We start from the raw sequence: 27189 nt of genomic DNA on the forward strand, positions 1-27189 counted from the left end.
AGACTGAGGCCGTAGGCCAGATGGTTGGCTCAGGGCGTGTCATTGTCTCTGCTGATCAGGTTTAACGCAACGGCTATGTCGCAATCACCGCGTCACCTTCTCGTACTGAATAGCGAACATAATTAGCCTCGATACTTAAAGTTCCTCTTTTGATTGCCCCGCCCTAAATGCATATTGCGTCATCACACAAGCTCGGGCGATTTCGCTAAACTTGTAGCAAAGAAGCGTTCCCACATATGTTGAGAATGCATACGAATACTTAGACACGCTGCAGTTGGATACTAACTAATATAGCGTAGGGGGTTTCGCATTGCTTGCAAGCACCCCCGGCCCCCACCTCCCTTCATTTGCCGTGCGGCCCTCGTTCCGTCGGCTACATGCAACCCGGCCGTCCGCCTCAAAAGCTTGCCGACCTGTGTCCTAATATCCACACAACAAGATGAGAGCAGTAGCGGGTCAGGCAATGGATGCCGTGTGCTAAACAGTTTCTCGTCAAAATCAAGAAGAAATGGACATATAGTAAAATGTAGAGTTGTTCATTCCAAAGCCACCATATATTTATGGAATACGCCGCGGCCTGCGAAAATTTGACTATCTGTTTTTTTTTTTTTAAGTGCACTGACATCACATGGAGGCCTCGAAATGCGACCGCCGGGATTGGACCTCCGGGTCAGCAGCCGAGCGCCGTAACCACCGCTAAGGACGGAAAATAATGATTGAAACAGGAGCGTGTTTCTCCGTGCCCGATGGACGAACTTCCGTTCTGGGCACTGACTGAACAAAAACCTTCTTTGTTTCGCATTCGCAATTACCTTTGCTTACACAGAATGACGCCTGCCTATTTGTGCAGGCCGTATCTGAGAGCCTGTATGGCACACGTAATGCTTTGCGGGTGCGCCTAGTGTGGAAGCGAGGCCGAGTAAAACGTGCCTTTTACCCGGTGGCCTGTCAATAATACTGCATATGCTTTCCCCTCGTATAACTCGGTGCTTGAAGGAGCCATGCCATCCAAATATCGCTCGTAATCTGGTTTATACGGCGGCTAATTCTTGCGTGTTAACAAATAAGCTGGCGAAGTTTCAGCGCACTCGTTAGTGAGAGAAATGAACTTTATTTTGACCTGCAGGGCTCTTTTTACTTCAGCCCTTAGGTGGGTGGCGTCCTCAGTCTTATAAGTAGCCACGGCTCGCTGCCGCCACCCGAGCTCTTTTCACTAATAGTAGCTGGTTGTCAGGGTCTTGCGCCACTAGCAGAGCCTTCCACTGGTCTTCGAATGCTTCCTTTATATCCGTTTCTTTGTTTCCACGTGGTGGTGAGGATCGTGGCAAGTCCAGATTGTTGCTATATGCTCCAGCACCATGTGGCGCACGGTGTTGCGCGCAAAACTCGCAGTCCCGACCGTAGGACCCTGGATGCATTGCGTACGTCAATGTTCTCGCGGGTAAGTTCCGGCTTGGAGTCTTCTCCGGGTCGCTGCTGGCTCCCTATTCGGACTGGTGTGTTCCGGCGGGTGCCGCTTCCTCTGCTTCCTGCAATGCGCCACAATGTATGAGCACTTCTTCGCGCTCGCCTTCGTCGTGACAGCCGGTGGTGCGCGTTGTCAGCTTGTCAAAGATGGCTCGTAGTGCGTGATCTTGAAAGCCGCTCTGGGCGCCGCCTGCTTCTCAGCGAGAGACTCGTGTCCCGCTGTCTGAAGGACGGTCAGTCTTGGTGTTCTTTAAGACATGGAATGCTGTCTTTCCGATGATTCCATTCGTGTACTTTCCGCATGCCTCTTGCGACTCCGTTATCACGGTAGCCGGCGTCTTCTTGCGCGCAGCGATATGGTGAGGGCTCTGCCCAGCTCTTCCGCTGTACTCGCGTCCTTGACATGCGTGGATGTTGCTCTCAATTATTTAGCGTTTTCGTCGACCCCGATTATAGTACGACGGTCATTTGTGTAAGTTAATTTAGAACGAGCATTTTATGAACACGCGAGTACCCAGAGAGTCTGACAACAGTGGCGCACTCGCGAGCCGCTCCGTAATAAGCTGTTTGTGTTGCGAGCGTCTGAATTCCGGCCAACGATTTTGTTTCGCAGTCGGCTGCGCGTACAATGGACTTATTACAGCTTTGTTTACTTCAACATTGAAAATAGAGCTAGCGACTGAAACTATATAAGATCGAAGACGATAGCTCCACTGCGCAAAACACGTGACGTCACACGCGCCATGACAAAATGTCGGTCACTGGCTGCGGGCAGGGTTTATATTCGGCGAATTCTAGGGCCCGTTTTGCAGTGAAATGCTTTTCTAGTCAAGTTTTCATTCATTAATACAATAGACCCCCTGCGCCCATTTTTCGCTGAAAACTGCAATTTGGTAGGTTGCCGTACCATGGCTCCTTGAAGAGAACTGCAGTAGAGTACGGCAAGTTCATCGTCTTGAGATGCCATGGTGCTATACGCACTGTCTGTTCTCAAAACGTAGCATAGACGATGATTTGAGCTGTTCTAGCATATACTGAAAATGCCTCTACTAAACTAGTTACTTTTCCTGTGGTTATCCTAATCATGCTGTTTGCCAAATATGCGTGACCCTAACGGACTCTTATTCGTAACAAGTACTGTACACAACACGCCGCGGCTTCACTCAGCACACGAGTATTCGGTCAGTCCGGTGCCTCTTACTTGATGACAAAAAAAAAAGGGGGGGGGGGGAGCGGAAATGTCGAGGTGTGAGAATTAACTGTGTGGCGGCATATATGCTTCACTGGCCTTTGCATGCACGCGAGCTGAGAGAAATGTTTTCGTGTGAAGCTGCCGATGTTTTCCTGGCCTGACAAGCTACACACACTAAGCACTGGGTGATGTACACCAACAAACACAACGCATGCAGCCACACCTGCGCAGACTCCACTGTATCGTGCAGGCTCGTGGGTCGCAAGAACATCAACCGCGCTTTTGGCGCGCGTAACGCACAGCAGCTGCTTTGCCCAGAATCATGTCGCAATTCTATGCACGACTGCCGCTGAAGCTGTAAGGCCGCCTTGAGAGATCGCAATCGATCGTTATCGCAATTCACATCTATATTGCAATATTGCGTCTGTGTGTGCGTGAGTCTGTGCGCGTTTTTCATCATGTTCGCGTATTCGAAATTATTAAACTGCATCGCATGCGCGTAGAGTGCAGCTGCTCGATATTTGTGAATAACACGCACGCCTTGCTCGCCCCGCCTGTATTTCTTCTATAGAACCAGTGGTGCGTATTATTATCCCCCGGTGTTGCTCCGTTGCAACCGTGTGCGTTGCCAATGCGCTTATCGAGCGTATTCGATCTTTGCAGTGCAAGGAACGAGCAGCTCCCACCTACGTAAATGAAGGGGCGACCTCGATGATGTGGCGCGGCAATACGTGTTTGCTTTATGGGAACCCGAGCGCCAGAGAAATTACGTGATCACCAACATAACTTAATCTGCAGACCGTTTGCCACGAGGCTATAGCTGTCGCCTGCCTCTTATAATATCGGGGGTTTTACTGCCCGAAACACGTTATGACAGTTCTTTTTCCAGTCTGTACGATATTCCTATGACGTAAAGGCGTATTTAGCGTAGCGTGTGTGCAATACCGTGTTGCGTGTCCCGTAGCTGCCATCACGTCTGTAGTGGCGCCATTTATGGTGAAAAAAAAAGACAACTAACAGACACATAATAATTTCTTCATTTCGAAAGCGCTACACACCCGTTAAACCTATCGATTATTTCACTAAGTCTCTCGCAAACGGTGCCGAATTGACACAAATGCTTTGCTGTCGAAGCCTATAATGACAGGAATCTCAAACTAATAAAACCATCTGTTCTGTGCTAGCAAGCTACATAGCGCACGACGGCCACTTGATATATTGTGGGTGGACGACGACCGTTCTCGGAGGTGCATGCCTGGTTCAAAACCGCTGTTAGACGCAAGGACTGAATAAAAACCTCTTATAGTCGTAAGAGCGGAGGGCCTTTAGTCATACGTGGAGGGCTCTGCAAATTTCCATCATCTGATGCTCTTTAACGAGCACTGACATCAGGCAGCACACGGGCCCCTAGCATTTCCACCTCCATCGTAACACGAACGCCGCCGTCGGAATCGAATCTGTGACCTTCGGGGCAAGCACCTTAACCGCTACACCAGGGGTGGGCACTGTCGCCTGCCTCGATCACCAATAACATTATCGGTGACAATTTTATGCATGTTTTTGTTTGCTTTAGACAAATCATTTCGCAGCAGCTTCTGTTGCCCATGTGTAACGTCGTATGGTTGTCGTTTCTGGGTTCAACGGCCTTCGTACACCTGTTTTTTTTAATTATTCCTTTGAAAATATATATCCCTGAGCGAGGGCGCACAGAATAAGAAAGATTTCTCTGTATTTGGAAATGGTATACAATCGCAGAAGTTGTGAAAAAAAAAATGCAATCGCAACAATTCGCATGCACGTTCCTTGACCTACGTATTACTCCTACGTGATACTTGGTTGATATTATACCCAATAACCTTCTGCGGATGCATCCAGTGCGAGTAATAGTACTCATAACCGCTCAAGGCACAGAGATTTCTTCCCTCATCTCTATATACTCAAGCAACATCTTTTATCAAAACACGTCGTCGCGTGCGATCTATAGCACATCGCATGCTTCTTCCAAGGTTCTTTGATTCAAAATCTCTTAATTGTGGCAAAATGCAGTGATATCGCTCGACACGGAAGGTATGTCTCGCTGCATCGGTCTTTTTATTTCTGTGCGCTTTCATGCGAGCCGCGTGCGACATCGAGGTCGCCTAGTCCGTCCTTCGATGTCTCAAGGCCAGCCTTCGGGTTGATTTTTTTCTTTAAACATAATCTGGCGCCACTATTTCAGCCAACGCAGACAATGCTCTGCTTCGTATCTCGCCCTTCGAGGCTTTCTTAGCGGAACTTGAGTGTGGCCTAGTTGGTGTTTACTGTTGGCCATCTTAGCACATCTTAGCAAGTGCCTAATTTAACACGCTTTAATACCTTTCTTCACTTGTTCTCAGCTGATCATGTATGCTAATTATTTCAAATAATTTACTCCTAATTAACAAAAGTACAATAAGCTCTAGACAAGGACTAGAAAACGCCCATTTTGTCGTGCATCTTCTTGGAAAAAAAAGTTGTGATGTTTTTGTTTTTTTTTTCATCTGAATGCTGTTCAAAGGCTATTAAAAAATAGTACGAGCAATACTTATTGTTCGCTCACATCGCACCTTTAAACGTCTCACAGTTGCGACTGATTGCACTCGGCTGATCCTGTGGCGTCCGTTCTAGCGCACATTGACAAAGAACTCATGTCTGCATAAACAATTCTTACATGTCGTCGATAGAGGAGGTCACTGCTGAAGGCCATGAAGGCACTACTGAGGTTTTCAAAACAAAAAAATTGACTTGGACAAGCGGCTGTGACAGTGACGTCGCGTACCACGCACGCCAGGGTGACGGACTGTGGCCAACTGCGTGTGTGCTTGGTTATGTGCTGTCTTTTCTCTCCACACTTTAATCTTCGCAATGTCGTTCTCTTGCGTATGGGGTCCCAAACCGATTGTCCTCAACTGGTCAACATGACTGTCTTACCTTTTATACCATTACTTCTCTCTCTCTCTCTCTCTCTCTCTATCTCTCTCTCTCTCTCTCTCTCTCTCTCTCTCTCTCTCTCTCTCTCTCTCTCTCTCTTTCTCTCTCTCTCTTTCTGTCTCTCTCTCTCTCTCTCTCTTTCCTTGCGCGTCACTGATTAAATTTAGTTGCAGCGCATTTCACGCAGCGTTTTCTCTCTCTCCCAATCCTTTTATCGTCACCACGTCAGCTGCAAATTTTTCTTGATAGACTAACGTGCTGCCGCGTCAGAAAATGTTAGCCGCCCCGCTGGCGCAGTGGTTACGGGGTTCGGCTGCTGGCCCGAGAGCCGTGGTTTCGATTGGGATTTTGATGGGGGCGAAATGCTCAATGCCTGTAAATTTAGGTGCATCATAAAGCAAATAAAAAAACTCCAGGTGGTTGAGATTTCTCGAGCCCTGTTATAGCGGCTGAGGTATAGCGCGTCGAGGATGAAGCAGAGAAGACACATAACACGTACACAGCGATATGTGTCTTCTTTTCTATCCCGGCCGTCCTTGATGCGCTATATACCTCAGATATTATGGATAACTAACAAGCCCACCGTGCAACCTTAGTCGACTTGTAGTGGTGTTCGTTTGATTTCACTTTCAATTTTTATTATGCCCCTCGAGCCAGAGGCATTACAGAGGAAGAGTGGTCAAAGCACATGCATACACAAAATACGGAAAGAAGGAATGGAAAAAATGCAAGTGCAGTCGAATAATATCTCGGCTTCAAGGTCCCAAAGCCATGATGCGATTATGAGACGCTCCGCAGTGGAGGACTCCGGAAATTTCGACCATCTGGTATGCTTTAACGTGCACTTACCATTTCGCCTTCATTGAAATTCGACTGCCGGGGTCAAACTCGCGACCTTCGGGGCCGAACATGTACATAACCACTGCTCGGTTCGTGGTGGAAGTGATAAAAGTATGACAGTATTTACATCGAGCGACTCCAACTTTGTAAGGATAGTCAGTGCGACACAAAATGGTTGAGCGATCCGACGATCGCGTCGAGCGGGATGATGGCACATTTTATGGAACACTTGAAAGGAAAAAAAATATTATTTTTTCGACTTCCCTTCGTCTTGACAGAGCATAGGCTTGGACGTCACAGTGTTGTTGATTCATTTGCCCGGTTTAGCGTCCTGTATGAAACAAGTAGCGCTGTGTCCGTGTTGTTATTCTGTCCTCCGTCTTGGGCTTTGCAGTGCGCTGAAACAGTGAAACGAACTCCTCTCCTCCATATCCTGCCTCCCTCTCTCGGCCGCCATCATCAAAGCGTTCTCGGCTTTAACCAAGTCTCGCGATGGAAGGGGCTCTTGATACGAACGGCGTCGTTGCAACCGCGTCTTGTGTGCTAACGTGTCTGCCGATGTCAAAAGAAAGAAAGAGATAAATAGAAAGGAAAGGTAGGGAGGTTAACCAAGCTTGACTCGGTTGGCTACCCTATAGCGATGTCAAAAAAATGTGCTCTCGTTTCTGGCCTCACTTGCGCATACTTTGACGTTGTCGTACCTATAGTGTCACTTGTAACCTGAATTTATTTTTGCTTCACTTTTCCGTGTTTTACTGGTCTGATCGGAAATGTTCTATGCAACATGTGTCAACTTTGCTAATAATTGCGTTAGTTTGCTGTGTTAGTTGTTCCTATAAATGTTTGTATAACTAACCGAGGGTCCCACTACAGCTTTTATACTTTGAAACCCTCGGCTTTATTTTTGTGATGTTGAACTACGTTTTTGAAAGTCCGCCGTGGTATAGAGTTATACGTGGTACACGGCTGCCGACTTCGCGGGTTCGATCTTGTGCGATGTCAGGGCACGTTGAAGAACACCAGGTGGGCGAAATTTCCGGAGGCTTCCGCCATAGAGGTCGCGCGTCATGCCGTGGTTTCGGCGCGTAAAACCGCTGGTATTATTGTTTTTTTAATGGAATTAAACTGAATTGCATGGTATACTTGCTGTGTAGGGCACGTGCGTCATCGCTTCATGCCTGCGCCTTCGAACGCGTCCAAATTTTAGGACTACTTTCAGACAGCGCTTTTATGCTGTCGCGTTTCGTGAGCTCCCGAGATTCTTCCCGACCTTACGATGTTAGATAGCGATATTTCCACCCTCTCTGTGCGTCAGCGCACACCTGTATGTAGGATTGCGATTTGCGGTCGCGTAGCTACATACTTCTAGGGTGCAGCGTCAATAGGCGTTGCGTATATACAGCACCACGTGTCTGAAAATGACGGCCTTTTCGGGTCATATGCGGCTTTAAAAGAAGCGTAACAGGGATACGTTCAAAGGACCAGGTCATTTCCCTCGGCAGTGCGGCTTCCGGCGACAAACAAACGCGCGAGTAGCTGGCGGCCTTCTTTGCGCGAGCATCATCTCGAGGCCGCCGCGAGAGAAAAGCTATTGTTCACCGAGCGACGTGGTTCGGTTTTCGAGCCTGCGTGTATCGACGCACAGCTCTCGCCTCGCAGCACCTTTTCCTCTTCGCGAAGAAAGAAAAAAAAATGCGTCTCAGCAGGTGCGCATTGGAAACACTACCGGAGCGAAAGAAATGCGAAGAGCGGCGGAAACTGGGTCGCTCGTTGTGTTCTGCGCGTGAACGATGGATCTTCGGAGCGGCACGCGCTCTGCTTTGTGACATGCGTTTCACAATGCGCGCGGCGTGGTAGAAAACGGCGAAAAAACCGTGTCTGCAATCGATGTTGATCCAGATATGTTTGTTTATTATTTCGACATATGACATTCTCGACGGCTTTTTGCCGTCGCCGTCATGGCCCGTATATGTCATCATCATGATAAACCTGACTAACGCTCCAGTGTTAAAGGACTCTCCCATGTTCCACCATGTATATATATATATATATATATATATATATATATATATATATATATATATATATATATATATATATATATATATATATATATATATATATATATATATGGCACAAATTAAGTCAGAAGGGGTACAGATTGCGAAGCATCCAACAAGCGGGGATTCGATCGAGCAAGTGCGGGTTGGTTAGACAGATACACTGCCAGAGCGACATAAAGGCTAAGAATGGCGGGAACTGCGTCGGTCGCGATGGATCTTCCAACTGGCTACATCTTGCACGCGTCGTTCTTTTGTGTGTGTGTGTGTGATAGCTTCCACGTCGCACAGTAGGCGCGGCGTCGTAGAAAATGCGAAACTGGGTGGCCAATGTTTGTGGATCCGGCTGTGTTTCCTTGTTTCTTCAATCACCCGACGGCCTGCCAAGGACAATTTGGACGTGAGAACGTTAAGGGTGAAATTCGGAGCACTTTAAAGGGTTGGGTGGCCGTATGCTGTTGTTGTTGCTTGGCGTAACGCTCCATGCGTAGCGCATTGAGCGTGGCCAAGACGAGGTCATCTTGCTCCTATTTCTTCGAGTGCCTTGATGATAAAAGAGCGCGCACCAAGCAGAAGTTATCTTCTTCCTAGTGTTTTTACGCCTTGATGATGTTCACACATCATCGGCAGCTAAAAAAGAAAGACAGAATTCAGGTGACGCTTGAGCTTGGCCTTCAAAAGTAGGCCTCGATAGCATGAGCGGGCTTGGTGCGCACCGCCTTCTGAACTGCGAGCTTGCTTCAGTTTTCCGTGGATTCCTCAACCGTGCCCCGCGGAAGCGAGCGATTGTGCGTGAAACGTTGGCCGTTTCCAACTATCACTGAGTGGCTACTGCAAGCCAAGTTGTAAAGTCCCCATTATGCCTTTTTTTTTTTTTTGCGGATCAACCAGCTCACGTCAGCCTCACTATAGAGAGTGAGCCCCAGGATGCTGCAAGCGACCACCTACTTTACAGTGCGCTACTGCACCGCATTTCACCAAATGCCTATGCCACATAGTATGTTTATGCATACAAAACCCTAACACCGCTACACAAACCGAAGAGCAGTGGGAGGTCAAGTTATCGGACCCACGCCTGAAGAATCAGCGCAGCAGGTTCAACGGGAGAAGGCTGTCTGGAGGCCGGCCGCCTTGGGTGCAGAGTGCGCTTGCTCGAAATGAAAGCTTTTTTTTTTTTCTCTGCGAATCAGCGAAAGCTCCACAACGCGTCCATCGGGCAACACGCGAACCTACGCTGCTTTTCACTTTGTTGGTGGTTGTACTGCTGATAGCGTGTAAATATGCCTCAGCTCTTTTTAGTGGGTGGACTTTTAAGACACCCACTCGTAGCTCAATTCACATCTTTTGACATGGCGCGATTGTACGCTTCTGCCACGTAATACATGATACTTAAAGAGACGCCTTCAACTACATGGCATTCATATAGTGATTTTTTTAGAGCACTTCCAACAAATCTCGTCGCTGTATGGTAGAACACCTTCTTGTCAAGCAGACGGTTCTGGTTCGATCCTCTCTTGATCCCGAATATTTTATTTGATTTATTTGCATTTTTCTCGATTTTTCGGTCATAGACAAGGCGATGGTTTTTCGCTCACAACCGACAGTGCCCGGATAACGCTGACACCGCTGCCGGAATTTCTTCAGAACGAACTTTTTCACACTCTTGCGTTAAAACAGCTACTACGCTTGGCGTAACGCAGACAAAACCATGTATAAAATAAAAAATAAAGATAACGCAAGTGCGAAATAAAAAATGAAAAATATAGAACAAGAAATAGGAAGAAACAGGTATTGAAAGAGGAGGAAGAAACGAATAAGGAGATGAAAGAAGACAAAACAAAAACAGGAGAAAAAAAAGGACAAAGGCGAAGAGAAAAAAAGGTGGCTGCCCAGCTCCTTCCGCACTTACTTCAGGCTCGGCACCCCCAGTGTGAATCTGCCTTGATTTTTTTTCCTGTGCACCTAAATTCGCCCGCTTACGGTGCGCCACATCGGAACACGTTCCGTGTACACGTTGACGAAATATTGTCCTGGCATGCTTCCTTTTTTTTTCTTATTTTCTTCGTTTGGAGGTCCTTCAGTGCGCGTTCTCGCTTAGCATAAATTGAAGCGTTACAAACAGAAACCAGCAATACGGCCTTCGCATTTGAAATCTTTCTCGTTCGGCATACAACGGAAAGGACTCACGCTGTGGATCGAGCGCAAACTCGTGCACGTTTTTACTGGAGCGCAACAACCTTGAACAGAAAGTGCGAACGGAGAGAAGCGAGAGCGCGCCGAAAAAGATGGTTTAAATTGATAAGAGAAAATACGCTTCCCACGTGAACTCCTTTGGAAAACGACGCCAATGGTCGCCGTCATATAGAGTTTCCTTATACGTACACTACAGGAAACTCTGGCGCTAGTGCCTGTGGGAGCTGCAACGCATAGTGCTTTAGCGGGCATGGGAGTGATGGGTAGTACACGGATTTGTCTGATTTTCCGTTGGCTTCGCGCGGCTTAGAGCTGCTTTGTTACGAAACAAAGATAAGCGAATTTTCAGCTATAACACTTCACCACCTTTATCTTTCATGCTTACCATTTCAAATCGGGTCACGAAGTTCAAAAGGTTTCTTTGCATCCTTCGAAACAAAACCGAAACACAGCAATAAGTGTTGTAAGAATGGCAGACTGGGCTTGTTCGTTCAACATATTTGCGTGACGCTCCGTGAGTGTGTACCTTATCTTCGTCCGTGTCGTATTCGCGCCTTAAACTTGAAATAAGCAATGAGCGAAGCCACAAGTGAGATTCGAGGCCCTCGAGTATATATGGAGATTAAGCAAATCCATGTACTACCCATCATTCGCACGTTCGCTGAACGATCGTGGAGCCAGAGTCCCCTCTATTTAATTTTAGGAAACATGGTCACTGTAACCGTATCCTTTAAGTGAACTCTGACGCTAGTAGAGAGTTTTAGTACTGCGTACGCTGCGTACGTGGCAGCGTTGCGTACGTAAGGACGCCACGTTCTGCGTAGTGCGCATGCGCAGACCGCAACGCGCACGTATCGCATTACGTACGCAGCCGCTACGTACGCACTTATGAGATGCGTGCGTGCGTACGTACGAGGTGATCGCGCTGCTCTCGAACAAGTTCACGACAGCGCGAGACTTCGTTTTGCAAAATGGAGGCATCAAAGGCAAGCATCGACCGGCTCTGTGGCTTGAAATATTGCCATAATCTGGCTATAACACTTGGATTGGCTCACATTGGCTGTGAACAACACGTGCTTCTTTCTATTTTGATCTACCAGATGGCGCAACACGCTTCAAGCTCGTTACGTACCAGGGTACTACGGCGTACTAAAAGCCGATTAGTGGCAAACGACGCCACGTAACGCAAGGTGCTTGTGTGATGCGTACGTAGCACCATTCCGCAGTACTAAAACTCTCTAGTGTCTTTAACGCACGGCGCTTCAGCCAGCATGGGAATCATCGGTCGTTCATGGATTTGTCTATATTTCGGCTCGGTTCGACTCCGTGTGGCCCGAAGCCGCTTTATTACAAGAACTCCAGCAAACGTTCAGCAGTTGACCGCCTTAACGTGGGCTCACTAATTCAAATCTGGTCGCAATATTCACAACTATTTATTCTTTTATCTGAAAGAAATGCCGAAGCACAACGATAAACAAAGCCACGAGCAGATTCAAAGCCTCATGGATACTAGGCAATTAAATCCGTGCACAGCTACCTGTCATTCGCGTAGTGGGGGAACGATCGCAGCGCCAGAGTGCCCGCTAGTAAAATTGTAAGAAGCTGTGTGGCTGTAACGACTGATGATTTACGTATAATGTCCTCGAAAGCCGAGGTGACAACAGTGCTGAATCCGATTGTTCGCAACAGTTCGCCTTTGAGGGTGCGCATGACTATAGTTCGTGCATGAAACGACTTATAATATCGACGTTCGGGATGCTCTAGAAGGAAGTACGACGATTGCTGAGGTGTACGGCTTGTTTGAACTATCACGTGGTCTTCTAGAACCATAGACATGGGCGTCGAGGGCATAGACCTGAGTGACAACTAAAGCGCTACGGAAACGCCTAAAATCAACAGATGTGAGTAACCGCGCCTGTAGACTGGATGTGATTCCTCTAGTGGTGCTTGTGATATTGTATCCTATTATTATTATTATTATTATTATTATTATTATTATTATTATTATTATTATTATTATTATTATTATTATTATCGATAAGTGTGGGCGAGCTCAGATGAACCCGTGTACGAGTGAGATAAAATGAAACGCAAACTAAAGATGCACGGTATTACCGCAAGGTCAGTCATTACGCTGCGAACCACAACGCAGAAGCAACAGACTTATCAGTGACTAACTATTTTGTTCCCCAAATTTTCTTCAGTCAGCGATTCTGAGCCCTTTCCTCAATGTTGGACATACGTTAGGAAGATTGAGGATGAACGAATTCGAGAAAGCTCGAGTGGTAGCAGTGCATGGTAGCCATCGCTCGTTTGACGAACTCTGCAGCTGCTCGTTGAAGCAGCCGAGTTCGCTCGTCCTCATTTTCACCTGTCGCGTAAAAGCGTTTTGCTTTTGTTTCGTGCCATACGCGGATCACTCGGGGGCGGACTGTCGTATGCTGTCGTCGCTTGGAGTAACGCGGCCAAAGCATGAATAAATTTGCAAAAAAAGAACCAAAAAAGAACCATAATACGAAAGAAATAACGAAAAAAATAGCAAGAAAAAAAGCGAAATCGATAGAAGTAAAGAAAAAAAAACGCAGAGCATACTGGAAAAAAGAAGGATAGGTAAAATAGAGGAGGAAAAAAATAGATAAATCGTAAAGAGAACGCTGCGCACTTGATTCATGCTTGGCACCACTATGACACGAAACTGCCTGAATTTTTTTTTTTCGCGCGCGTCACTACAGCCCTGCCTTGCTTTGTTCTCGACGGCAGCGCTTTCAAAGTGCTCTATAGGTTCTTTAGAAACTAACGGGTCTTGCTCAGCGCGAAAACTTGTCATCGCGTCTCGTGGTATGGTAACACGCTTCGCTCGCTCTCTTTCTTTCTTTCTTTCCTTCTTTCTTTCTTTCTTTCTTTCTTTCTTTCTCGTTGACGAAGTAAATGCATGTAATTGCGACGGTTTCACGCATGTCCGTGGTGGGCCTGCTTCGCTGATGGTTAAATCGTGCGGTCAGCTGCCCTCGAGGACCCAACGTTATGCCACTGTGCCACGTACGGCAGCAGAGGTCAAGTGAGGAACGCTTTCTCACCGCAACGATGCGTGCTTGGCCTGCGGTGGCCACCGACTGCGCGTGCGAAGCGAGTGGAATCCGAGTAGAAAAGATGCGGGAACACAGCGACCCCCAATGGACGCGCCCCCAAAGGCAATCACACTGTGACCTCTTCGGGCATCCCACACGACGCAGGGGAACAGAGTCGTTGCTGTGTGGGCATGAGCGGCTCATTATAACTTGTTGGGCTATAGATGGTAACTCCTCCTGTTGTTAGAGCATCTTGTGAATCTCTCGAAAAACACTCGTCATAAGTGTATTTGGCATCGTGATGCTCATCGCATTTGCAACGATGTTCTTGTCGATCACCTATATTATAGTTACTTGCAACGAACTAGCTCACTAGGAAAGCGGAAGCAGGCAATCTGCAAGCTTGTGCGATGCAAGTGAGTAAACTTACCAGGAATCACAATGCCCAGTCCGCAGCCCTGCCTCCTTCGGGTACACACATGCTGCGAAGGCGTGCGTTCATTGGCGCAGCTGTTTGGCTTACAGCAGATTGTCTACTCTGGCTTAGCAAAACGTTTTCTTGAGCTAGTTCTTAGTTCATCATTCCCGAAAGAAAAAAAAATAAAGCGGGAAACTACTCAAAGACTGACAAGGATAGCTCCCGTTCCTTGTCCTTGTGTTGTTTGGTGCTACCATTTGTCTTCAAGAAGTCTACTCTGGCGGCGCTTGCCAGCTCTCCACAGCCGCTCCTGCTCGTGACTAAGCACTCTAGCGTTAAAGGCATGATTATATCAATATCTCTATGAAATGTTTGGCCTAATCAACGTCACGGATGCCATCATTCGTCCCTCGACACAGTGATGGAGTAATCGACCGTACTGCCCCGTAGACAGACTTCGTTTTTCAGCGGGCAGCTCTACCGGCTTAGATTTGATAGCATTTGCCGATGTTATAAGGAGTTCTATTGACAAAGGAAAATTTACTGGTTCAGTATTTCTTAGATTTTACAAAGGTTTTGATACAAATAACTAGATTATATCGTTTCTTAAACTTGAATATTTAGGTATAAATGGCCCTGTCCTTACTCTCATGAAAAGTTAGTTATGTAATGAAGAAAAATCAGTCTATGTTGGCGGGGTGTTTTGTGAGTCCACACTGTTTAATCAAGGCGTACCACAAAGTCCCTTGTTCATATAGGGTCTTTTGTTGTTGTTTTATATATAATAATGATTTACCTGATTATCTTAAGCTCTCTTACACTGTTTGATATGTTGATGATGCTACTATTTTCGTGTCTTATACGTCCATAACTTTCTAACTTTTTAAACTAATTAATCAACTAGAATGAGTTGTTGAGTGGTGCAAGAGAAATCAACTCATTTAAAACCCTATAAAAACTCAGTTCATGTTATTTAAATCTAATTAGAGGTTGTTGTTATGTGTACCTCAAGTAACTATCAACAATCATTCTGCATTTGCGACCGACTGTGTATCATTTCTTGGAATTAAGTTATATTCAAGCTTGAAATTCGCCTATCATGTTGCATTCATTTAACAAAAAAATTGCTTTAGCATAAGAGCAGTAATCAAAGCAAGAACATATTCTCCATTACAGTCTTTATTATAATTATAATTTGCGTTCATTCATCGCTATCATTCAGCTATCGGGGGGCGCGGCGCTGATGTCTTGGAGAACCGTGACCCTCCCATCTCGTATAATGAATTGACAAAACATTTTTACATGGCGCGGAGACAATACCCTCCACCGCACAGAAAACTAAGCAGACCTCAGGCTCTGACACTCAGGCTTCTTCAGATCGGGGCGTACCCTAATACCGCGCTATTGAACAAAATTTATCCCGAAATACAGCCAACTAACACATGTTCCTACTGCCACGATATAGCTACCTTGGAACATTTGCTCTGGCAGTGCCCCGCGTTACGCTGTGGGGAAGTATCACGCTCTCCAAATGGGAGGGTGCTATTGCAAGTCCCGGACTCGAACAACAGATATGGGCAGTCCATCGGGCCCGCAACGCAGCAGAGAGACTTGGTCTTTCTGTTCCGACGTGGGAGCGGCCCGCAACGTGCTAAAGCACGTTCCGAAGGACAAAATAAAGTTCATTCATCCATCCATCCATTCATAGTCACATAACTTATGGGATCTCTTCAAGAGTGCCAGCGCGTTTATGCGCTCGTGGTGTGGGAAGGCGTCGAGCCGAGCATTGCGGCCTCGTCGTCGGCGACCGCTCGAGTGCCGCAATTAGCGCGTCTAATTGGGTTACGAATGCACACAATGCGAAGTCTGACCTGCCGCGTGCGTGACGTCTCTTGACATCGTTCCGCGAAGCAATTCTCGTGCGCTAATGAAGCCGTTTACGTCATGATAGCCTGCCATAGAACACTTGGAACCAACATCGCCCGATTATACTATACTGGAGCTCAGCTTTCGCACAGGGAAGAATAAGAAAGATAACATGGGACAGGCGCTGACTCGCAACTAAGTTTTACGGGGAAAATACATACACACTTTTTAGGGGTGAAGCTTCTTCGGGTGTACGTCATTCCTTTCTCTGTAATGGTGTGTTGTAGTAGCTACCTCTAGTGAGTTTAATAGTTGCTCACTAGATGGCGTCGTGTGTAAATGTCAGTGGAAAAATATTACTAGATGGCGTTACTGGTTTTCTTATAGTAGATGATTAAAGAGGATAGATGGTGCTGCTATTATATAATAAGAAATTCACAACATATTTACGGAGTCAATGGTGATGAGTGGGAGCGAAGCGTCCGTCCGACCGTCCGATGCGTGCCGTAGTGTGGTAGGAGGGGACAGACCGACAGACAGACGGACGGACGGATGGATGGACGGATGGACGCTTCGCCCCACTCATTAGCATCACTCCGTGAATATGCTGTGATTTTTTTTTCCATTTCGATTTACAGAATGCCGTCAGCCCTCCATGAGGGTTATTACAGGAGTGGGAAAATACATTGTACAGGCAAGGTAATGCGATGGTGATACAAGAACAGTACGAAAGATTAAAACGCATACAAGAGTAACGACAGCATCACGTGTGAGCGCCACGATCGTAGGAATTGCCAATGTATGCGACATGCAAGCACGACAGTGTATTGCCTACAAAATCAAAAGATTGAAGAAAATAAAACGTTTGAGCGTGAATACTTTCACATGTACGCAATTAGTTTAGCATGCTGGTCTGAGAAGCACCAACACGAGATCCTCAATACTTCCTAGAATTTTTTTTTTGAATTGTTGGCTGTGCTACGGTACTTAAATCAAGCGTATTCCGTTTTATTATTACGCGGGAGAAATATGAAAAATAGGGAAATTGTATTGCAGGGATATATATATATATATATATATATATATATATATATATATATATATATATATATATATATATATATATATATATATATATATATAGTAGGGGGTGTTGTTTGCTGTGCGCTATTTCTTTTTCTGTCATGATGGCTCAGACATTAGTTTTAAAGTGGCCATTCAGCAAGTGGTACAAGAAAAAAAAAAACCTTAAGCCGTGTGTTTTCGCTTTGTCGCGGTGCTCAAGATAGCTCTGCTCGGTGAAGAATTTCGGAAGGGAAATTTGTTCGCTCAAACTGTTTGAAGACGAATCTTAGTGCCTTGCGCTGTACGTTCTCGAGCACAGCTATGTGTAAGTGACCTAAAACATAAAACGACAACAAAAAACTATAAAAAACATGACAAGTTGCGAGTCAGTTGGCGATGCTTTGCATATACACGAACTGGCTCAAGCTTCCTTCCTTATGTATATAGGCTTTGGGAAGCACAATATTTGCACTATTGTATGCAAGCATTGGGATCTCTCCCTCCGATCTTTCATATTTCAGCCCACTGAGTGCATTGCCAAGTTTTGTCGGGTTGCTTCGCTACGGTAATTTTCCTATTACAGATGCAGTCGAAAGCTGTAGCGTATATAGTCCATGAATGTGCCATCTGGTCGACTACGAACTTCTTTGCATCGCGTCGCAAGAAGGCAATCATTTGTGTCACCGGGTAAAAAAACGAAGCTAAAAGAACGAGACAAGATTGTTTTCCGACGAGGATTGTCGAAAAAAGTTGCTTACCTGAGCAGTAATGAAGGACATCGGGCATAAGGAGACATGGCTCCATCCCACTGCGTGCTTTCGTTGAATAGCTCACAACACGCCAACAACCGCGCAAGGGGGCACTGCTATCGCGGCCGCAGCTGATCTGAAGATTGTCTGGCTCGAAAGCAGTGTTGCCAGATGGTACCGAGCTCACAAGCAATCACAAACGAAATGAAAAAAAAAAGAACTGGCGTGACATGAGTGAAGAGACTCAAGAGAAGCGAAAAATAATGAATATTTGCATTCTTCGAAAAATTTTCACTTATAATAAAACAACCGCTGAAATACGAGGTGGATTAAAAAAAATCGCTTAAAGTTATTTTGTAGAGAGAAAATATGCGCAACTGTGAACGACAGCACATATTTATTTATTTTTTCTGATCATCTACAGGTGTCCATTCGATTGAATGCACGTTTTTCAGTGCATGGTTACCGTTGCTTGATAATTCTTTCAACGTACGGGGTCTGTTAGAAAAGTATCTGACCTTTGGTGGAAGAAAAAAAAACGGGCACAATTGGAGCGTTTGAAACTTAATCCCTTCCAAAGTAGTCCCCCTTGAAAATCCACTCACTTCTTTCAGCGGTTCTGGCATTGTTGGAAGCATTCGGAGAGGGCCTCTTTTTGAATGGTGTTTAGCTCAGCTAATGTCATCCCTAGTCTGAAATCACTCTCCTTTCAATGTCCTCTTGAGTTTATGAAACAGCCAGAAGTCGCAGGGGGCCATATCATGAGAGTAAGGAACCTGTTGAATTGCAGGAGTCTGACTTTTCGCCGAAAAAGTCTGAACAAAGTGTGAGGAGTGTGCGGGAGCAAAGTCGTGGTGGATGCGCCATTTTCCGGTTGAGCACAACTCAGGTATCTTGCGCCACGTAGGCGACGGAGGACGTCGCTGTAGTGCTCTTTGGTGAATGTTTGACCCTGTGCTGCGTACTCGAGGAGTGCCACACCGCGGGAGTTAAAGAAAGCACTCGGTACCACTTTGACATTGCTGCACACTTGGCGGGCCTTCTCTGGTCCTGGTGACGTGGAATGCTTCCACTGTGACGACTGGGATTTGGTTTCTGGTTCCTACTTGTACACCAAAGACCCTTCACCAGTGATAATGGTGCTCATGAAGTTAGGGTCACTATTTCGGAAATCGAGCATGTCTTGTGATACTTCAACGCGAAGGTGCTTTTGCTCCACCGTGAGCAGTTCTAGCACGAATTTCGCCACACCTCTCTTCGTGACCTAATCTTCGGTCATAATGGAATGTGCAGAAAATGTGCTGATGCCCACCTTTTCAGCGATTTCTCGGATAGTCACACGACGGTCCCGCGTCACCACAGCGTTGACTTCGCATTTAACCTGGTCATTTCGGCATGTTGATGGCCGACCGGAGCGTGGCTCGCTATACGCCAATGTGTGGCCGTCTTTAAACCGGTTGTATACCCCTCCTTAATTTGTGTGCGGCTCATGGCTTCGTCACCGAAAACCGTCTTGATCTTCCAAATGATTTCGAATTGGCTGTCGCCCAGTTTTTGGCAAAATTTGATGCAGTAGCGCTGCTGCAGTCGCTCCGTCATTTTCCTTGCAATGAAAAACCGACGAGAGCACTGCTCACTCAAACGCTGCGTCCCATCGACTGGCGCCATAGGCAAGCGGGAGAAGAATTCACGCATGTGCACGAACGTTGAAGGATAGGCTGATGCAAGCGCGCTTGTTTGAAATCCATCAGGTGCTCGCAGAAAGAAAAAAAAAGATCCGATATTTTCTAACAGACCTTGTATGTTTGACTTCAGAGCTACTCCCAGTCATCGACAAACACGCTATTCGTGTAAGTGATGATCACTAATGTTACTATATTTCTTTGTGAAATTTGCATATAACCCTGAAACGTGAATAGCGACTGGAAGATTTGACAAACTACTCGGCAAAAAAAAAAAACCCAAATCTGCTTGCTATAAGAACTGCGGCAACTCTGCCTTGCAGCGTGTATTTAAACGCGTCAGTATCAATTTTAGTTGACAACGTACACTCGCGTTACTTGGTCATCCCTGTTTGTCGCATGCGCACAGATCACAGCACCTTTGCGCGAGAGATAAGCGGCGAGTGTCGTAGTGCACTCATATACGCTCGCTCCTACTGGAGAAAATAATTCGTTCAAATGATACGGGAACGATCGTCATGCAAACAAATAGGGTCATTCTATCCGTTGCCTCAATGAGAACTCGCCTTGAGTCGTGGTATTTTCTCGTAATAATGTTTGGCGTTTCACGTCCCGACAACGCGATGTGAGGGGCGCTGCAGTGGAGTGCGCCTGGACATTTCGACCGCCCTGTGTTCCTTGACGTGCGCTGACAGTGCGCGAGCCTCTGGCATTTCGCCTCCGTGCAAGTGCGACGGCCGCCAGCGGGATCGAACCCGTGACCTTCGGATAAGCAACGGAGAACCTCGACTGCCGCACCACCGTGACGGGCGGGTACTTCCTTCTCGCTCGTGCAGAATAGCATTGAATGTATGAGCAACTGACGCGTGATCGAACTTTGCCGCCTGTTTAAGTTAATTGTTCGCGACTGTCAGCCAGCTTGTCCGTTAAGAATACTAGGTGCCCTATAGATTGTTACTGCATTCTGCGTTCGTCAGTTTGCGTACGTGGAGTCGTCGATTCCCGAATTCTTCCTGAGGAGTGTGGTCCTTCGAGTGATTGTGGTGCTCCACTGTGGTGCTCCACTGCGATCTAGGCGATGTGGCAGAGAACCGTCTACTGTGTGATGGCATTGAACAACGTTGAAGAACGCCAGATGGTCGAAATTTCAGCAGCCCATAAAGGGCGTCTTCCATAATCGTGTCGCGGGTTTGGGGCTTAAAACCCCAGATATTACTGTCCAGTAGAATGGGCGCCTCCGTGGCGAAGTAGGGCTGGCGAAGTGGCCGGCAACGCGCGCCGCTGGGCGTTTCTCCCCCGCTTTGTGCGTGCGCAGAACAACAAAACGGCGTCCGCGTATTCTAATGACGAGGCGGTGGCGCCTGCGACGGCCTTGGTCGCTCAAACGGCCGATCATTTTGGCCGATATACACAGGCAGCGCGTGGTTAGTCTGCCACCAATTACTCTTTTTTTTACAGGTGCCGTTGTACAAAAGACGGCAATGCGAGCGGCCCCCTTTTGCGCACCGAACCAGGTCCGCTATTGTCTATTCCTGACCGGCTAGTCACCATATCTCCACCCAGGCTCGTTTCGCTCCCGTCTTTCGTTGCGCGGGCGAGTTCGTAGCGAACTTTATTTATTTCACACAGAAAATCGCCGCTCTTACAACTACGGCGAACCTTTGTTGTGTATTTTGCTCGTCGCTTTGGGGCCGTTAACTTTTTCACAGACCACCTGTGAAGAACTGTTCGTATGCATGTGTCAATTGATACGTTATTTTAATACACTGAGTATTCTTTTGCATAAAGAACAATGTTATAAAATATAGGGTAATATACGTATGTCATAAAAAGTGATCCCAATTAAGTTGTATTTAAATATATCCTATAGCTGAGGCGATTGATTCTCTGTTTTCGCATGAGCAGAATCGCAGGCGCGAAACGCAGTGCAAGCTCATTTTAAGTTATGCCAACTTAGAGCAAAAAAAAAAAAATATATACCTTTCTCATGACTCATGCAGAACACGGAAAGAATACTGATACAGGACAAGGGCTACTAGCAGTTAGTACTTACTACAAAAAGCCTTCCTACATATTGAGACAGTTTTTTGTCCTTTGTTTAACCCGCGCCATGCAGTATTTAGGATAACTAATCAACTAACAAATTTTGTTGAGAATTTCGTCAACTACGCCAGAAAAAAAATTTGTTAGGTTGCTTCTTCTGTACACTGAGTGGCAAACGCGCTGGTATTTGGCACCTTAATTTTGTATTGCTCGCGAAAACAAAAATAGCGTTCAAGGCGTTGGTATACTGCAGCTTGAGTGCCAGAACAGTGCAGCGGCTGGGAGCTTGCCCCGCCGGGCAAATGCGTCTTCGTGATTATTATTATTATTATTATTATTATTATTATTATTATTATTATTATTATTATTATTATTATTATTATTATTATTATTATTATTATAATGCTATACTGTCATGATGTCGGGATAGCCGGCTCTAATGTAGCGTATTCCTTCCTATATTTTGCCAAACATGAATAAAAAAAAACCAATGGCAACAACAACAGTATAAGAGCCACGGTCTGTGCGCTCACGTTTTGCGAAATCGTGCTGCTGGTCAATCAACGCAGAAAAAAAAAAAAACTGTGACACAAGAACATTCGCAGACGTGTCTATGTTTCCTTCGGTGGCGTCACGGCGAGGAGACGGCGTGGCTTGCTCCTAATGAAAGACGGTATTTATCCGTCGCGACATCAGCACTGAGGGCGCCCATTGATGTTTAATCTTCACTATTTTCGGGGCAAAAAAGAGCACGGGGACAAATGAAAGCAACACAAGGATCAGTGCAAGCTAACGATTGGTTTACTTTGCGAAAACATCGATCCAATGGACCTTCGATCAACTCCAACTGATCGAAATTCTTAATTTTTTGTGCTTTTGTGTCTATCTTGTACATTACTGTCATGATGTTGGGATAGCCGGCTCTAACGTCGCCTACCTTCCCAAATATTACAAAATATACATAAAAAATAAATAAAAAAACATTCTACGGCGCACGCACTACAAGCATATGGTGACATACCTTAAAGTAATTAGTGATAACAGGAGCGAAACTTCTTTTCCCAGCAACGCAACAGGTTGGTGACCAACACACTTTCTTTTTTTTTTACGTTATCAATACTGAAGGCTTTCGCTATTTCCCGTAATGGATGGATGATGGATGAAAAACTTTATTAAATGGATGAAAAACTTTTATTATTTCCCGTGAGGTTCAATAGATTGTCCGAAGAAAACATGGTGCGCATGCGCAAACATTGCAACGCAGTGCAAAATGTGTACCTGGGTGACCTTTCAGTATGGACATGTCTTTCCTTAAACCTTTGTGTTTACATATCTGCCGTTCTGTCTCATGTACACATGACCGCGCATTATAGCAACATTATCCTTTACTCATTTAACAAACTGGTGCTTAAGTTTAAACTCTTCCTGCACACCTTTTGTGTGCTATAGACTGGGTGTTTCGGTACGCACGAATGAACGCAAGCTGTCGTAAAAACGAGGTCGGCAATTCGAAAAGCTAGACTCTTTGGCAATTTCAAACAGGCACGGGGCCGAAAGGATGAAAACAAACAAACAAAGGAAAAAAAACGTGGCAATGCAAGTCGTATCGTCACGACTTCGGCAGCGCGCCAGCGGGCATGTGTTCTTCGCTTGTATGCTTTCCACGCGTGGTGGCTGATGAAGTGGCGGCAGTCGATGCGTGCAAGAGAAACCAGGCCTCGCTTATCGCCTGTGTAGAAAGGCGCGCCGCAACTCCCTGCATGCGGAGGACATCTAGGAGATCTGATGAGGCCTATCGGTTTTGCAAATGTCAAGGTATTGCGCAAAATGACGACACGTATAGAGTCAAGAGTTTGACGTTGCATGAGCTGAAACACGGTCACTGACTGAGTCAGACGAAATTATCTGACGCTTCACATAACCACGAACGGCTTCCTTGTTCACTGAGCTGTACTAGAAGTCGGCAGTTGATCATTGACGATGGATTCTAGTCCAGCTCACTCAACAAGCAGGCCGTGTGCGGTTCCGAAACGTCAGATCATTCCGTCAGACTTGGTCGGTGACCGTGTCTCATCTCGGAATAAGACACCGAGACCCGCCATGCCCCAAGGTCGCAAGTTTGATGGTAACCGCGGGGCCGCCTTTTGGTGGAGGCTAAATGACAGAGGCCCACGTACGTTAAAGAACGCTGGATGGTGAAATTTACTGGGGCCCTCCACTTCGGCGTGCCTCTTAATGATGTCGTGGTTGAGGAGTACTTTAGGATGTCGTAGTTTGGCGTAACGCAGCCAAAACCACACATAGCATGAGCTATCCGAGCGTTAAGGAGAAGTCGCCTTCCTCTTGTTCTTCGAGCGCCTATAAATGAAGAATAAAGAACTATAAAGGAAAAGAAGAAAGGGAGGAAGAAAGACAGAATAGAAACAAAGGAGGATGCCCACTTCCCTCACTGAGACACAAGTAAAAGCCGTCTTAATTTTTTGCTACATGATGCGCTGCTTGCAACTCGTGTAGTGGCGGAAAAAATATGGGTATTTAAACATCAGGTAAAGCATTCGGCTCACACTGGACACAAAACACCCTGTCAGATGAAGGCAGGAAAGGCGTGCGGACACATTCGTTGCCCAATTGCCTCACTGTCATGAGACAGTGTCCTTTTTCGAGCGCACATGTCTGAGCTACGGCATATGATAGAAAATGTAAGGGGTTTGATTACATGCGAAGTCCCTGCAGCGTATTTCTAGATTGCCATATTTTTTCCCTTAAAAATCTATAACTGTGCTATTTCAGGCGTTCACGAAGCCACCTGGCCATTTTTACGACGTAACTTTTTCCGCAGGAAAACGGAATTCGGTCCCGCCGCGGTGGTCTAGTGGCTAAGGTACTCCGTTGCTGAGCTGCAGGTCGCGGGTTGGATTCCCGGCTGCAGCGGCTGCATTTCCGATGGAGGCGGAAATGTTGTAGGCCCGTGTGCTCAGATTTGGGTGCACGTTAAAGAACCCCAGGTGGTCAAAATTTCCGGAGCCCTCCACTACGGCGTCTCTCATAATCAAATGGTGGTTTTGGGACGTTAAACCCCACAAATCAATCAATCAACGGAATTCGATTAACAGTTTTGCATTGGACTTTCTTATTCCTGCGTTAAGTGGCGAAAACGTGAAACTTTCTGGTGTTAAGCCTATATTTCATTTCGCACGTCCGTGAAAGTCTTACAGGTGACGAAAACACTGCTTGCAGCTGCTACTTTTACGTAGTCGATGCGCACCCTCAGCGAGGTTCTTGACGTGTGAAGGTTAACGAAAACTTCAGTTGGAATGAGCTGCTGCATCTATAAGAAACAGCTGTAACAAATGCAATGCATTATTTGACAGCAGGTATTTGTTAAGGCCACTCGATCCGATTACGTAAATTCTTTATCAGGTCCTGTTTAGACGCTGGCTGTATCAAGGAAACCAAACGAAAATTTTAAGCGGCACTTGATCAAGGGTGTAAGCAATAAAAATCACCAGGACTGCGCGGAACGTGCCGCACAGTCACAGCGAAAGCACGAAGAGCGGCCTTTCAGAGCCTTCTTCTAAACACTCTTTGGGTAAATGCTAGAAGCAAACTTGCTGGGTACTCACTACGCTATAAGTAATCACAATTTTCGTGTAGTGGGCCGGCATTCACTATGCTATCCTTCGTCATTCTTCAGAGAAGTGTAGTATCCGCTAAACACTTGCAACGTATTTTGTGCGAATTTTGTGTCGCTTTCAGTGGCTCACGGCGATAAACAATTACGCCTGAAGTGGGTATTTGCCACAGTTAATAGGTGATGAAGAACAAGGTTTTGTAATGTGATAGAGCATTGGACGACCCAGTCGATACGTGATTGGCATTGTGTGACGCCTGGTTGTTCCTTTGCTGTTCTAAAACGCTTTATTACTCATATTAGCGCGATTCCTTTCGCGACATCAAGCATGCCTAAGGCAAGTTTGCGAAGGAATCCTAAGCACTGGCGTGGCTCAGCCTTCATGCCGGTGTCCTGCTAGTTAAGACGTGGATGTCTGACAAAGACCTATTAGTTCCGGGGGGTGATCACTGCTTTTTGTGTCGGAAGCCCGAAACAATTGAGCATATTTTTGTTGATTGTCGGGACGCGGTGTTCTTCAGGGATGTCCATTACACAAAGGACATTAAAGAAATATTTCCCGCTAGACGCACAGGGAAAACGTACCTCGCCATTGATGATGAGGATGGATTTCCGGTATAACATCGTCACGCTGTTGGCTTTGCATAGTATTTGAAGGTCGCGCATGACTATACGTTATGCTGATGTCGATGCTCGACGAGCTATTGATTACTTTCGAGAGTCCTTAACTTTGTTTCTGGAACTGCTAAATGTGCAAAACGATATGTCTGATTGAGTATCGGTCATGGAATAAATATTGTTCATAAAACAATTGTAGAAAATGTGTTGTGTTGAAAACTGTTGAAACACTGAGTTAATTTTTGTTAATTTTCTCCTCCTCGACTAGCTTCTGCACTAGCTAAGGAGGGAAGATGTTTGAGGTTCGGAATGGGTCCCCTAGATGACTCGAGTGCACGGTGGCAGCGTGAAGAAAGAGCCATAGTCCGGTGAAGAGACGCTTTATTGCAGCCTCAGGCGTATGCCCGAGTCCAAGCCCGAGCCTCCGCTCCCGAACCATGTGAACGAAGGAGTCTCCTTTCTTTGCCGTGCTCGGGTCTTCCGCGTTCGCCTTCGCAGAACCTATCAGCTTTATTATTTGACGGGTCGGGAGCTGGCTCCGTGGTCTGCATCAACCGCATTAATTGCGATACACACAACACGCCGGTAATTGTTCCCTCATACTAACTCACTGCAATAAAAGGAGTGGCTCATCAATAAAGAAAAAAAAAAGGAGTGGCTCATCGGTAGAATACTGGGCTTGCACGCAGTGGACCCGTGTTCGAATGTCACTATGTCATCACATGTCTTTAATGTTTTTATTGGAGTTTTTTTTTTCATTTTCGTGCGATAGTGGCTGCGGACACGGGCGGCGGCGACGGACAACTACGGTGCTTGCTGCGCGTGACCCGTGTCGTGATCTCATATCAGCTTTCGCTGTAAAACTTTAGGCGAAGCTGTAGCGATGCTGCAAAGAGCGCAGCACTTGAGAAAAGTGAATGCGCTTTTCTGTTGATTTTAGACTACGTTGAAAGGAGGACATTACTGTATTAACTTAAATACGTTATTTCTTTTACAAAGCATGTGGTGCCAAATCGTACTAGTAGATTGAAAGGTGCGCTCTGAAGGTATTGACCGTTGTATAAATGCGTTTGTTTAAAACCCGGTAATCATAACAATGACTTGTTTCCAAAAACTGCGATATTATTATGAGATACGCCGTAGTGGAGGACTCCCGAAGTTTTGATCACCTGGGACTTATACGTGTACCTATATCTGTAAGTACAACCGCCCAAATCATAAACTATCGGGCGCAGCGGTGACTTTTCTGTCTGTCAGCACCATATGATAGAATGCAAATTGCAAAAAAAAAGTTTTGTTGGAATGTGCTTTGAAAAGATGCACTTGTCGCCACCCTTTTTGGAACTTA

The 27189-nt window shown here is 46.2% G+C and overlaps 1 protein-coding gene and 1 pseudogene across 10 annotated transcripts in view; one reads left to right on the forward strand and one right to left on the reverse strand.

Annotated features, from left to right (window-relative positions):
• Positions 1–27189, forward strand: part of LOC119180814 (uncharacterized) — a 317273-nt gene that overhangs the window by 208083 nt on the left and 82001 nt on the right. The window lies entirely within an intron of this gene.
• On the reverse strand, positions 18777–19466 carry LOC142774161 (protein GVQW3-like; annotated as a pseudogene).

This window comes from Rhipicephalus microplus, chromosome 10, assembly GCF_043290135.1.
Source record: "Rhipicephalus microplus isolate Deutch F79 chromosome 10, USDA_Rmic, whole genome shotgun sequence".
Lineage (NCBI taxonomy): Eukaryota > Metazoa > Arthropoda > Arachnida > Ixodida > Ixodidae > Rhipicephalus > Rhipicephalus microplus.